At 34.8% G+C, this 13,641-nt stretch overlaps 1 long non-coding RNA gene and 1 other non-coding gene across 2 annotated transcripts; one reads left to right on the top strand and one right to left on the bottom strand.

Annotated features, from left to right (window-relative positions):
- Window positions 1–1,915: 1,915 nt before the first annotated feature.
- On the top strand, window positions 1,916–5,491 carry LOC141626964 (uncharacterized). Its single transcript, XR_012536522.1, has 3 exons — window positions 1,916–2,240; window positions 2,321–2,372; window positions 4,616–5,491. It is a non-coding gene; the product is annotated as an uncharacterized LOC141626964 (long non-coding RNA).
- A 2,072-nt stretch (window positions 5,492–7,563) lies between these two features.
- On the bottom strand, window positions 7,564–7,671 carry LOC141635610 (small nucleolar RNA R71). Its single transcript, XR_012540284.1, has one exon. It is a non-coding gene; the product is annotated as a small nucleolar RNA R71 (small nucleolar RNA).
- Between the last annotated feature and the right edge of the window lie 5,970 nt (window positions 7,672–13,641).

Raw genomic sequence — 13,641 nt, forward strand, 5'->3', positions numbered from 1 at the left:
TTTGAGAAGAGCAAAAATAAAAGGCATTGGGCATGCTACCCAAGGCCAATAATTTCGGCCATCATAAGGAAAAGAAAAGAGTTTTTCTTTTCAATTTTTCATTCATCAATTTACATATAATTTTTCTAGTGTAAGAAAAATGCATTGCTCTCTACAATTTGTGAAAATTCTAGAGAAATAAACTCCAAATAATTCCTCCTCTCCACCGAAATAGTAGAGAGACAAATTAATATTCTGTGTCAATTTTTAAGTTAGACTTTTATTATTACTAGATCATAATAATATTTGTTATTGAGAGGTTTCCGTGGCTATTCACTTTTGGGAGAGATTCTATACTTGAATCTTTGTTCATCCATTATTTGGAATGCTCAAGAACTAACAAGAAAGAGATCTTGTTGGTGCCCTTTTAATCCGTAATTATAGTAAGGAAAACGACTTCTTCACTTATCTATTTTAGTTTGCATGCATAAGATTTGTATTTAATTTTATGACTAAATTAAAATGTAACATATATGAATATGTTTAGTAATGAGATATAGATTTCTAACACGATCGATTATAATTGGTAGTTTAAACTGGTCGATCGAGTAACTTTGATGCTGAGAGTTCTCGATCGAATAACTACTATGTTCGATCGAGAAGGGTGTTTAAGGAGTCTCTCGATCGAGTACTTATTGTGCTCGATCGAAGTGTTTGATCTTGATGTTACTCGATCGAGTGGTTTACTTCTACTCGATCGATTGGTTTTTGCCGTGAGGATATTTTTATGCAAGGATTTTTTATTTCTATCTTAGGATAAATAGGACGACGGCAGTAGAAAAAGGCATCTCTTCTTTTGAATCTGAACTTTTATCTCTCACTTTTAACTTTTACTCCATAGACCTAAACCTTTGTACTTTCGGAATTGATTATAATCGGTATTTTTGATCTTTAATTTCAATTACTAATTTATTGCATTTGCTCTTGTTTGCATTTCTTACATTAATTCTTGTTTCCTTTAGTAGTTAGAATGTTGAAGTTAATTGTTTCTTTTGTTCTTGTTGATCTTTCCATCTTCATTATGCATAACTAGTCTCTTATGCTAGGACATAGGGGAGCCATAGTAATTAGGGAGATTATGAATAGGTGATTAGGATTTGGTTAAGATTAGGTTTCTTTTGTTAATCATTGCATTTAATAGCGATTAGTTGCTTGAGTCGACGCATTCAGCTAGTTGATTCGGTACACCTTGACCTAGATCGGATGATTGGAAGGGGTAAGACCTGCAGTGAATATTAGGGCATTCTAATGAGGTCGGAAGCTAAGTTAGTAATGTTTTAGTGCGAATAGTGGACCGGAAGGACCTTTACACTACCCTACAGACCGAGTTTATGCTGATCTTTGACCCTAGATTCAATTCCTAGGAAACTATGGTGAGCCGATTGTCCTAGCTATTTCTCTCTATCTGTTAATCTTTTTAAAGTTTAGTTGTTGTTCCCCTTTTGCTCTCTTTCTCTTTGTCTCCCTAGTTTAGAATCAAACCAATTAAACCCCCAAGAAATGGTTACTTAGACAGACTTAGTTAGCATATAGAATTTTCATCTCCCTGTGGATTCGATACCCGACTGCCTCTACTACATTTTAAGAGACCGGTTGGTTTTATTTTTGATAGGGTTGCGACAGCCGTATCAATTACTGTTACCATTATTCCGTCTCACTTCTATATAGTTTAATAGTATCCCATTATTATTTAACACGATACGATTTCCGAGTAATAATTTTATTGAACATTTACTAAAATAATTATTAATTAAGCTCTCAAAGTACGGAGTATTACAGCTAAATTGAAAATCGACTTTAGCTCCAATTATTATTTAGACCGTGTATTATGGCTTTTCACTAGTTATTTATTAAACTTTTTTTAATTCTTTTATTTTAAGTTTTCAACATATTATTTCTTATCCTACTTTTAATTATTTTACAACATTTATGAGAAGAAATTTTTTTTGGTTGAATAACTCTTTTTGGCTGGTTGTTTTGTGAATATTTTAAGGAGATTTTGTGCTAATTTATTCTTTTTCTTTTACTCTTAAACTATTTTTTATTTAGTATACATTCATTAGGTCATTTATTGTTTACAAAATAAGAATAAACAACCTAGTATCCTCTCTTGTTATGTGTCGTGATATTCTTTATCAAAACCTCCATCAATTTTCTTCAATTATTGTTCTAATTCCATCATTAATCCTCCTAATTCAAGGGTAAATTCATTTCTCTTTAAATTCTTATTTTAGATTAATGATTCATATGTTTTACATATATGTATGTTATGTTTTTGTAGAGATTCAAGGAGATCCATTTGAAGCATTATATTGTTTCGAATTCGGAATAAGGTAACTCTTAAGGGCGTGACTCGATGTTTCATCAGTTTTATGAGTAGTTGTCTGATTATGCAGTTTTTAATGTTTAATTTGTTAATTACGCAAAATTCGTTTTTATGGTCTGTAAAATGTATGATAAGATCTCTGAATAGGAAAGGATGAGCATGTAAAATTTCAAGAATAAATCCGTTGGTTTGTTTTTTTTTTTTATTATTAAAAGGAATCGTTAATTGGTCATAATCACAAGTTTTAACCAATTTTGATGTATTAATTATCAAAGCATGAATAAATTTCATGGGATGATTTATTTCAGTCCTATAGCGTATTTTGATATTTAAAAAATAATAAGATCTGGTTTATAGGTTTAATTTGTAATTAAAAGCATTTAATCTTTGTTTGGGCAGAATTAGTGTTTGATTTTTAATAATTAATTTTTGGAAGTTTAATTTTATTGGCCTATGATAATAATTCAAATAATAAATTTAAGAATGATAAAAACTTTCTTATGAGTTGTTTTGAGTTGATTTATATTTTTAATAATTGAAATACAAATCTGGCTGTTTTAAAGATGTATTTTTAATAAATTGATTTCCGGACTTTTGGTTGTTGGGAAAAATATTTTTGGTTTTTTTAGTCATTACAGAATGTACCAAATTTTCTTGGGCATTGATGTGGTAAGATGCTATTTTTATAAATCAAATGGTGTTTTTTGGTTTTATTGACAATCTGGTTTTTAATTCGGTTAAAATACCAACTTAAGATATCTTTTTATGAAATTTTGCAGGATAGTCAATGTTGATATGAATAATAGACACGTCAAATTTCATAAGTTTCTAAGTTCAACTCGATTTTACATAAATAAAACACTGTTTTAATCAAATCAGGTAAATAATGGTTTTGAAACTAGATTTTGGAAAAGGGCAATATGGTCATTTCTCTCATGAGTCCAGAATATCTAATTTATCTTTTTCTAAATTAATAAAGGACTAAAGTATTTTATTTTATTTAAATATATAATTGCTTTGTTTTAAAGTTCCTATATTAAGATGTTACTAATTTTAAGAAAATTTTATTTCACGAAGTTTCTAAGTTTGAAAAGTTTTTATTTTTGGAATTTACTAAATGTTGAAGGTTTCCTTTTAAAGAAGATTTGAATAATGATTATTCATGCAGTAAATTTTAAATAAGTTATGGAACAGTTAGGTGTAAGTTTAGAATAATAGCATAGGATATGCTTATAATTTGCCATCAGCTAAATAGGACTAATTTGGATTATCAGTGGTCAAACTGGGTGTCAAATGATACCTCGGGAGATATGTAAATACGTTAGACTAGGGCTTCGCACTGCGGAGTAAGACGCCGCTCTATTATTGGTTGAGTAGCCTAGTTAGGACTTGGAGTTGGTTACCGACACCGTGACACTGAGCCTCGAAAACTTGGAGTTGGTCACCGATAGCATAACACTGGGTTTCGAAACTAGATTGGTACATCAGTACCGTAGCATAGTCCGAGTGAAAATCTATACTAAGACATTAAGCTGATTTGCATAAGAAGAGTTGAGATTTTGATAACGTGGTACTTTATCTTTCGAGCTATGGTTTGGTTTGAAAGCTTTTCTATCTAATTATGTTTTAAATATATGATGATTTTTTAATGTTTTCAGTTTTCAAGTATTTGGTTATATTAGCATTACTTGTTTAACTTGATGAAATGTGGCTGGGAGAATGCCTGAATTACTACCCATTGATTGTGGCTGTTATGTATATAACATGACAGGTATTGGTTTTGTTGGGTTCGAAGAGTGAGCTACCGAGTAGTTAGATCCTACTATGTTTTTGTTTTATTTATTATGGATTGTTGTTGAACATTACTTTCTATGTTTTAATTTTTAGCCCTTTTTAGCAAAAATGGCAGTTGTATTGACTATCTTTTCGGGAATGTTTCCCGTGGATTATATTTAATTTAATCCGAGTTTGGTGATTTAGTTTTATCATTGTGAATTTAATCACATTCCACAGTCTTTTCGCCCTTATTTTCCACTAGATTTTATACGGGATTACAATTGGTATCAGAGCATCACTGCTCCCGGCGCTCACACTTTGATTTCTAGGCAAGAAGACTAATAAATGACTGATTGCGTTAAAATGAATTAGGGAGAGAAATGGGTAGAAACAAAAAAGGACTTGTTTGCTAGCTTTTGTGTTTGTGTAACTCAATCACTAGCATTGAATTTATGTCTTGTTCCCCCAACGAAGAAGGTGAAGGGACGAGGACTTGTGCTGCAAGGAAGATACAACGGTGGTTTTCACCCTAGATTCAGTTTTGCTGAAGTTGCAGACCAGATGACCAAGAATAGACTCAAGTTTCACGATGGTGCAGTAGACCAAGAGATGATTACACTGTGGATCTATCAGATAGAGCGACCCATGATTGGTATGTTTATTTCTCTACAAGAAGATGAAGTGATCTAGTGAGCCCTTTTGCAACTCTAGAAGCCTGAAGATTCCTTCTTTGATCTCAGATCTTGTTATTCTGCAATTAAGGTTTCTCTTCTTTCACTCTTACAAATATTCTTTTCGTATTCTGGTGCATGAATCCTTATTCGTGATCCTTCCTCTTTTGCTATTTATTCTCTTGAGATTCATTGGTCAAACTGACTCTTTCTTTGTGAACTGAGATGGAAGTCAAGCGCGATTGAGGTTTAGTGGAACTTTGTTACTTTTGGTTTGAGGGTAGTGAGTTTTACCTTGAATGTCTAGTCTTTTAAGAGCTTTTACTTATGGATTAGCTTGAATGACTACTAGTAAATGGAGTTAGGATTTTGATGTATCTAATTTATATATGATTTTACTCCCTATTTTAGCTCGGTTTTATTTGATTATTATACTTTTATTAGTTATTTGTGAGCTAATTCCGTGTTCTAGGTGTTTTGCTTGTATTCACTGCATTTTATAGGAAATGAAGCATTCGGTAGCTTTTTCCCGTCAAGTTAGCAAGCACCAAAGTTCACGAGGCTAGTGGAAACAAGACTTGAACATGGAGGGGCGTATTGGGAAATCCCGAGCATGGAAATCCCGAGCATGAAGAAACCAACTTTGTTTGGTGGACAAGTAAAGAGATGAAGCCCAAAATGAAGATTAAAGATCAAGCTTAGGATTCCCTTTTTGCAATTAGATGAGGGAATTAAGAAGAGTTAAGACGGGTCATTGGATTCCCTATGATAAATAATCAAAAATGAAAGAAGAAAATTCGGATTACCACTTCCCGATCGGGCTGGGGTGTCCCCGACCGGGGTGACCCGTATTTAAGACGCTTGCGTTTTGCACCTCAATATCCTATATAAGGGGTCTTGAATCTGTAATTTAGGTCACACTTCTTACGCCTAAACACACAATATTTCAGTTTTCAGAATTATTTTAAATTTCCTTTAAGCTTTCATTGTTAGTCTAAACAATTTCCTTTAAGCATTTCCATGTAATAATACAAGTTTCTTTGCAAGTTATTGGGTTTTGTTTGTGTTCTTCATATTCAAGTTCCATTTCCTTTCTTACAGTAATCTTATTTCTAGTATTGTTTCGTTAATTCATATGTCATTTTCGTTGTTAGTTAGTTTGTTAAAATCACCAATAGCTTGTCATTATTCCGCTCATTCCATTGTTACATCGTTATCACTATCGTCATACACATTTTTCATATTGTTGCAAAGTTATTACATTTTATTGCTAAGTTATTTTCCTTATAGTTAATATTTAGTATTTTCATATTTATGTTTACTCATAGTCATTTTGTTAATTACGTAATTAGTCTCATTTCTAATATTTATGTTATCATCATCATTTAGCATAATCTTTATTCTAAACATTCATTTAGTTATAATTTTATTATAATCATGCTTATCATCTCATATGTTATTAGTTTAATTTCTAATGTGTGTGAGTAGTTCATTTCTCTAGGGATTAGGGGAGCCATGCATAAATATTATTTGTAATTGTTGAAATAGAATGCTATAATATCGTTTAAAAGTTTCTATCACATGCTTGTACTGTTTTGTTAGTCTTTGATTATTGATCACAATCTTAGATTAAATTTGTTAAATCACTTTTAAAAGTCGAGAGGCACGAAATTGAATTAGACTAAGTATGTTTTAGTAGAACGATCTAGTAATAGCGAGAGCTCACTAGAACCCGTTCTATGGTTGACAATAAGGCCAAGAGGTGGTTGTCGTTAGACCTAAACAATTATCGTTATTAAGAATTCCTAAGTTGACATGAGCATTTACATAATTTCACGTGTGATACGATTCCCCTAGGCTCTTTTATTATTATTATTGATTTTACATTATTTTATAATAGTTTTACCAATCAAACCAAACACCAATCGTAACCGACCCTGATAGAATTCTATTCATAGCATTTCACTATGCAACTCTCGTCTTCTTGTGTTCGACCCCTACTTTACTACATTCATTTGTTCGCCAAGTCTAGGGTATTTTTGTTAGGTGTGCGATAGCCTATCAAATTTTGGCGCCGTTGCCGGGGAGCACAGTTTTGTTGCATTTTGATTTGTTGATTTCTATCTTATTTTCTTTTGTCTTCAGAAACATTTGTTCCTTGAGACCGTTACTTACTAATTTCTTGTAGTTGTTGTCTTATGCCCAGGTCCTCTCGCACCGGAGAATTGCCGGAGCCCGAGAGAACCTTCCATAGCCGACTCAAATATTTCAAGGACCTTGCCGATTCTTCTAGTCCCGGTAGTTTGGCTCGCATTCGTGCCAATTATCCACTTTGTGACGAAGAAGAAGTTTCTAGTTCACCATAACCAATCAAGAAGATGGTGAAACTTTCCGATCATTCCAAGCCCACCGCGGCTATGCTTCATAAGGGTATCACTAGTACCTAAATTGGAGCCACCAATTTCGAGATCAAACCGGCTTTCATTAGCCTAGTGGAGAGAAGGCAATTTGGGGGGGAAGTCCTTTGGAGGATCCCAATTTGCATGTGTAAAACTTTTGTGACTATTGCTCAATGCTTAAGCAAATGGGAGTCACACAATCTCAAATAAGGGAGGTAATTTTCCCTTTTTCGTTGAAGGACAAGGCTAAGCTATGAATCAATAGCCTTGATAGAACCGCCATGGAGATCACCAATTGGGATACTTTGGCTCTTGCTTTTTATCAAAAGTATTTTCCACCGGAGAAAACACAAACTTTAAGGAGTCAAATCACGGGGTTCCGTCAACAAGGGCTAGAGAGCTTATACGAAACTTGGGAAAGGTATAAGGAGTTTCAAATACAATGCCTACATCATGGGTTGGATCCTTGGTTTCTAGCTATTACATTCTACAATGGGTGTTGTGTCGAGTCCCGACGTGTTCTAGATTCCGCCAATAATGGGCGGTTTGATAAAATTGACACCGATATTGCTCATGATACAATTGAATCTATGGAGATTCATGATTCACAATATGTCAATTTTCAAAGTGTACCATTGAAGACTAAGGTGAAGTCTTCCGATACATCCGTTTTGAAAGCTACGCCCAAAATGCAGGTTCATCTCTTGAACCAGTTAATGTTATGTCCACTAGTAGCCAAATACTTGTATGTGAAGGTTGTGGATGTGCGGGACATTGCACCGCTTTGTGTAGGGCCATTATTGAGAAGGTAAATGCTTTTCAAAGTTTTAGACAAAATACACTTCCACCGAATACTTTCTCAAATACTTACAATCCTAATTTGAAGTACCACCCAAATTTATCTTATAAGAGCACAAATGTGCTAAATCCTCCATAACAAAATACCTTTATGCCCCAACAACAACAATCTACCTTTATTCCACAACAACAAAGGTACTTCAATCCACTGGGTTTTCAAAATCAAAATCAAAATCAAAGGCCACCTGAACAAAATTTTCAACAAAACTTCCAACAAGCTCAAGGTCAATCTTCAAATTCGCAACAAAATGACCAAGGGGGGAGCAAACTTGAAGCCTTTGGTCATGCAAATGGCTAAGACTTAATCCGATTTGTTGGCTCAAATACAAAAGAGTGATCAAGCTCACAATGCCGCTATCAAGATGCTAGAGAATCAATTGGCAGAACTAGCCTCTTCAAGCTCTCAAAGTAAAACGGGTCCAATACCGCCCCAAGGTGAGCCACCACATGATACTGTTATTGCTATTACCTTGAGAAGCGGTACCAAATATCAATGTTGTCAGGATCGGGATCCTACTTTGGATTAAAAAGGGGTGTAGGATCTGATCGCAGGATCGAATTGTAGGATCGTAAGATCCTACAAATAGCTTGGATAAACAAGTTTATGTAAACACTTTGGTATAATATGTGATGTATAATGTGAAAAGTTTATTTAATAACATGAAAGTCTTGATAATCATATCAATATATTACATATACCTTTAATTTAGAGTTTTAAGTATAGAAGAACAACCAACTCACAAATTTGTAACACAAAAAAGTATTTTACGATCCTGAACGATCCTACCATCGATCTTACACGATCCTGTACGATCTTATGTGATCCTACCAGATTCTGACTGATCCTGTACCGATCTTACCACCAAAACGATCCTACGACGATTTGAATCGTTTTCCACTTTTTGGATCGTAGGATCGTACGAATCTACGATCCTGATCGCGATTTTAAAAACAAGGCCAAATATGATGAGCCCCCTATGCCTAAAGAAAATGAGAAGGTACTTGTTGAAACGGAGGTTCTCCTATTTCAAAGAAGGTTGATGCTATTCCCAAGAAGGTTGTTGAACCTATTGTTGTTGAAGAAGTGAAAGATATGGAGGATGCTCTTCCAAAGAAGGATGTTGAAGTCAATGTTCTGGGAAAAGTCAAAGTGCCTTTCCCTCATAGATTGGCCAAAGCTCAAAACGAGACTCAATTCGGTAAGTTCATGGAAGTGGTGAAAATCTGCACGTAACTGTTCCTTTTACCGAATTAATCACTCAAATTCCTGTTGGAGTTAGTGTCCTCCACAATAGTGCGTTTACATAGTAAATCTCAATAAAGGAATATCATCAGATATTTAATTATTTGATCCTCGTCAGTTGATTAACGTAAATCGATAACGGTTGACTGACTAGAGTTTGACGTTATTGTTGTGAGACGACGGTGATCAACTGACCCCTTTCGGTCACACCTAAAGGAACGAACCCCAATTGACAACTAATTAATTGTATGAGATACAATTTATTTAGTCCCTTTATTTATAGACTAAAAGGTTAATCGGTTATTTTTAGAGAGATTTTGAGTTGCGAACTCAAGGAGCGGCAGTTATTATTTAATTACGCGATAATTAAATAATAAATTTTATGAGATGGGTTTTAGTTAATTAATTGTTAATTCACTAAAATTGTACTAATTGATTAATGTGATTAATATTATTACGTAAATAATATGTGTAGTGGTACACATATATTTACGGAGTGATTTGGACGAATTAATTATGGAAGTATTTAAACATGAAACGATGTTTAAAATAAAATTACACCTATTTGTGCGACAAATATAAGAACCAACATGGACCCGTAAATGGGCAAGTGGACCGTGTAAAATAGAGTTGTGGATGATTAGGAACATAATCATTTCACCTTACTTTATATTCTTCCATAAGTTATCTTATAATGATTTTGCATGTGATGTAAGATTGATAAAAAAATAAGAAATTCACTCCTACAAACTACCTCACTCCACCCACGACTTTCCCCTCTTATATACTCCATCATATGTTCATTTCTACACTACTTCACTTATGTGTTTTGCATGTGAACAAAATCTATCATCCCTCTAAAATTATTATTCATCCTTTACTAAGTTGTTAGTAAACTAAAATAAATAATTACTAGGAGTGTTAGTATTATTTACATATTATCAAGGGAATAATTCTAATAAGTTACTAGTAAATACTTGTTAGAATAATTGGGTTGAGTTCTTGGGTGCATATTGTTAGGAGATCTTCTCTTTGAAGATTTGTTAGGAGGATCATCCATTTGTTATAAGCTCAAGAACAAACTAGAAAAGTGATCTAGTTTGTGCCCTTATTACCATAAAATCAATGTAAGAAAATTGATTTTCCTTAAACTTTCATTTTTATGCTTTTATATTTGCATGCATGTTACATAGATCACCAAAATGATAAATTATAACTCCTTGGTCCCTTGCCTGTTCATTCCATAAGTGGCTCCTCCTTGTGGGATTTGGAACACCTTCCAAAAATAGACTCCGTCTCGATGTAATCCGTCTTTTGGAAACGCTGGTAAGAATAACTATTACAATTGAATTACATAGCTATTCCTATTATACATTAATTAATAAATTAAATTAAACTATTAATTAATTACAAACCGACGATACGAGATCATATTTAATTACAAACAAATCGATATTCCCATTCATTTCGGGTAATAACGATTAAAATTAAACTAGGCCATATTAGGTACAACAAGATAAATACTTTAAATAAATGACAATCATTCATTCAACTTAAATAAATATGCTTAAAATGCTGTAAAATGATGGCAAAATCGCCCTTCACATGCATTTTATTTTCGCGGTTGTCAATTCACGTCATTTACATTCACCGACTTAGTTCACTTATAGGGAATTTGTGACTAAATTGACAAGATCTCTCACATAACTAAAATTGAGATTAGCCTTACCAATTAGTAACACATATGAATCTCTTGTTCATTAGAGTCACGCTCGCCCAAGCAGGGTGTTCTCTTTTTACCTTGGGTAAGTAGGGTGGTAAACGGTTATCACACGCTAAAATTGGTTGGACTCGATGGGATATAAGACGGTCTTGTGTTCCGGGGCTAGTAGATGGATTTAAGGAAATTCGTCGACCAAGAGTTCTAGAGGTAGAATTAGTCAACGTGACTTACCGAATTTACACAATTATGGGATGTTTCGCCCAAGCGATGCTCATTTTTATTTAATATTTGGGTCTTGGAATCATTTATATAATTTAGTGGGAGATTATTATATAAATGCTAAAACTTGTTAAACATGCCTTCACAAGTAATTTTTAAAACAATGGATGTTAATTTTTCCTTTTTGTTGTAGCATTTTAATTCGCAATGGCAACTTCATCAACTCCATCGACTACTTCACTAGGCAAAGATTCATGGCTAAGGTCTGTAATGGACAAATGTATCTTAAAAGATGATGGTAGGAACTTTCTTGAATGGGAATCCAACATCAAAAGTGTCGCGTTGTCCCACAATGTGCTCACTTACTTGACCGATGCTCCTCCTATCGAGCCCAGTCCAAGGGCTTCATCGGCGCTGCGGACCGCCTATGATGACCATGTGAGGATGTCGAATGATATCAAGAATGTGTTGATATGGTCAATGTCCCAAAAGCTCGAGCTATCATGCATTTATTTAAATGCATACGAGATATTCACTCGTATGATCACTATGTTTTCACAAACACCTAAAGTCCGTCAATAAGATGCGGCGGCACGCTTCTTTGAAGATAATCTTGAGAGGGGCCAAAAGGTTGGTCCTCATGTACTCAAAATGGTCGAATATGTTGACATCCTAGAGCGTCTAGGGTGTAAAATTCCTAAGACTCTTGTGGTGGATCGTATCCTGCACTCACTTCCCACCAAGTTTGCCCACTTTAGGGTAAACTACAACATAAATGGCATGGATACGAGTTATCATAAAATTCATGCACTCCTCACCCAAGCGGAGAGGGATATGGAAGCTAGTGGGAGTGACAAAGGGGATGTTTTAACCATGAGGTTAAAGAACATGTCTCTTGGAGTTAAGAAAGGAAAAGGGAAGGAGAAGTCCCAATTCAAGAAATCGTCAAAGAAACATGACAAAGGAAAGGGGAAGGCCGTTGTGAATGGCAATCTCAAGGCAAAAAGTGTCAAACTCTCCGAGGCCGAATGTTTCCATTGTAATGGGAAGGGGCATTATAGGAGGAGTTGTCCCAAATACTTGGAGGATCTCAAGGAAGGGCGTATGACACCTATTGGTATGATTTTCTCTCTATATCTGATATACGTTAATTATGCTTGTACTTCCACTTGGGTACTTGATACCGGATGTGGCTCTCACCTTTGTAATCATTTGCAGGGTTTAAGGGACGTGCAAGCACTAGCAAAAGGTGATGTGGATCTCCGCATGAGCAATGGAGCTAGAGTAGCCGCCGTTTCCGTGGGGACCTATGTGCTCACTTTAGCTAGTGGTTTAGAGTTGTTTTTAAATAAGTGTTATTTTGTACCAATTTTAACCAAGAACATCATCTCCATTTCCGCGTTAGACGCGGAAGGCTTTTGTTTTATGATTAAGGACAGGTGTTGTACTTTTTCTTTAAATGATGTGGTTTATGGCAAGGCCATTTCAATTGGAGGCATTTATATTTTAAATGATGTTAATGACGTTTATCATGTGGAAACTAAAAAGCTCAAAACGGGTGATCCAAACGAATCCTACCTTTGGCATTGTCGTTTAGCCCACATAAACGAAAAACGCATTAAGAGACTTGCTTCATCAAAAGTGCTCAAACCATTTGGTTTTGAGTCTTATGGTACATGCGAGTCTTGCCTTCTAGGCAAGATGACTTGTGCACCTTTTGCGGGAAAAGGGACACGAGCTAGTGAGGTTTTGGCTCTCATACATACGGATGTGAGTGGAACATTAACCATCACCGCTAGAGGAGGTTTTCACTACTTCATTACTTTTACTGATGACTTAAGTAGATATGGGTATGTCTAATTAATGAAGAACAAGAGTGAAGCCTTTGACAAGTTCAAAGAGTTCCAAAATGAAGTAGAGAAACAATTGGATAAAAATATTAAGACCCTACGGTCCGACCGTGGTGGTGAGTATTTAAATATTGAATTTGATTCACACCTAAAATATTGTGGCATAGTATCACAATGGACTCCTCCTGGCACACCGCAATTAAATGGTGTGGCCGAAAGGAGAAACCGAACTTTACTAGATATGGTTCGGTCTATAATGAGTCTAACTGAGCTTCTTAGTTCATTTTGGGGTTTTGCCCTCTTATCTGCAGTATTTTCACTAAATCGAAGCCCGACTAAAGCGGCCGATAAGACTCCATATGAGATATGGACAGGGAAAGTCCCTCATTTGTCATTCATGCGTATTTAGAGTTGCGAAGCGTACGTCAAGATCAAGTCTGACAATAAGCTTGCTCCCAGGTCTGACAAATGTCTTTTTGTAGGATATCCAAGGGAAACACGTGGCTATTACTTCTACAATAAACACGAGAACAAAGT

The sequence above is a fragment of the Silene latifolia genome, chromosome Y (genome assembly GCF_048544455.1).
Source record: "Silene latifolia isolate original U9 population chromosome Y, ASM4854445v1, whole genome shotgun sequence".
NCBI lineage: Eukaryota > Viridiplantae > Streptophyta > Magnoliopsida > Caryophyllales > Caryophyllaceae > Silene > Silene latifolia.